Raw genomic sequence first — 2,067 nt, 5'->3', positions numbered from 1 at the left:
CGGGGGCAAATTCGCCTGGGAAATCAGGAAAAAGGCCGTGAAGGCGAGCGGCGCCTGCACATGACCAGCCGCAGCCAATGACGACCGCAAATAGGTCATAAAAAGGTCTATTACCAAGTTGTAAATTTTCTTCAAACAAAAAGGAATTTACTGCAATTCCTTGCGGATTTTGCACATACAGCTCGCAAGCGCCATGTTTTCCTGTTCTCTTTCTCTCATCATTCTCCTCTCTCTCCTTACTACCACTCCTCTTTTTATCTTGCTTCTTTCCCTTTCCTTTCTCTTCGGAATCCCTTTCTTCTCTCTCTCTCTCCTCTCTCTCTCTCTCTCTCTCTCTCTCTCTCTCTCTCTCTCTCTCTCTCTCTCTCTGTCAATTCTCTCGCTGTGTCTTTCACACACACACACACACACACACACACACACACACACACACCTCACACACCCAGAAAACACACACCTCTTCTAGGAATTACTAGGCATTTTTGTTTTGTTTTGTTTTGGCTCGAAACGACTGTGCAATTGTCCGCCATGTGGGAGAAAAATGAGCAAGCAGTGCTCAAGCTCCGAGGATGTCATCCCACAGCGCCTCCCCCCGTCCCACTCCCCCTCACCCCACGTTGGTCACTTGGCTTCTCTCTTCCGTTCCCTCACAAAAACACTCGTCCAGAAGGAAAGTCGGGCACTCTCAGTTTTTACCCACTCATTTCAGGAAAGTCACATCCCAATAATTTGCCCAGAAAACAGGGCCGCACAGGCCAAGAGAGAGAGAGAGAGAGAGAGAGAGAGAGAGAGAGAGAGAGAGAGAGAGAGAGAGAGAGAGAGAGAGAACATTCATTACCCTCTTGGCTCCAACCTAATTCGGGTCCCTCCCGCCTCCTGCAGGTTTCTGTGGTGGGGGAGCAACCACCGATCCCAAGGGCTGTTAATAGTTTGGGATACTTGTCTACCTCTCTGAAATACCATTTTGAGCACCCACTGTTGGGTTTTTAATCTATTAACCCCTCCCCCTAAATCCCTCACTTTAGGTCCTAAGATCAATCTCGCTTATTGGGGAAGTTAATACTAATCCTCTGTGCTCTTCCTTCAGTCACTGCAGCCCCTTGCCCCCATGTTTGACTATTGAAAAATGTCTAATGAAGTTCTGCAAAGAAAAGGGGTTTTCTCTGTTCTTGAAAAGAAGAACATCTAGGAAAAAAATATCTTCCTCAAAGGTTGAAGTCATCTCACCTTTGTATTATTGTCAGTGGGAAGCTCCCTGATGAGCCCCACCTGAAAGTCAATGCTGTCGTGGGTTCCTCTCATGGGCACTGCTGACCAAGCCTGCCTGAAAGGGGCCACCACCCTGCTCAGTCTTTTCAGAACAATCTAGCAAGATGTTTCTAAGTATCTGCATGAGATGCTGAAGCTCTCTGTCAGAAACATCTTTACGCCCTGTAAGTAGCTAGTGGAAGTGAACTTATTCAAGTAGGAAACACGGACATCCTTTTGTGCAGGCCATTTGTGTCCAAGAAAACGTACTGATGACTTTGGATGATTTTAACGAAAGGCTTTCTGCCACCATCTGTCAGCAAAATTCTTAGTCCTTGAAAAGGCCAGTGGGCCCTAATGTTTCTAGTCCACTAAAATGTTTTTCTCTTTCCCTTTCCAGGCATCCAAGGTTTCAGCAAACACCAAAGATATGGAGGACAGACACTGGATGTGAATTCTTAAGCCGTGAATTAAACAATGTTATTGCACATGTAAATGGACAAGCTGATGTTTATTCCCTGGTCTATACATATGAACGTGGGTAAAGAGATTGTTCAATTTTAAAACATTTGAAAAACTAATCTCAGTTTGCCTCAGTATCTTCTGCCTTCTGTCCAAAGAAAAGCAGAGCTTATCGCTTGCCTTTTCAGCCCGGGGAAATGAGGGATGGGAAGAGACTGCACAGAGAGGCAGCCATTTTGCACTGTTTGTCTGCTGTGCAGAGGCACACTCAATGCAGAAAATGGTATCCTTGAATTTTCTCTAAAAAGGAGTAACCACCACACCCTCTTTTTGTATTTCTTAGTCACTCAGAAGGCT

This window comes from Rattus rattus, chromosome 5, assembly GCF_011064425.1.
Source record: "Rattus rattus isolate New Zealand chromosome 5, Rrattus_CSIRO_v1, whole genome shotgun sequence".
Lineage (NCBI taxonomy): Eukaryota > Metazoa > Chordata > Mammalia > Rodentia > Muridae > Rattus > Rattus rattus.
The sequence above is the reverse complement of the archived record's forward strand: the minus strand, read 5'-3'. Positions refer to the sequence as shown.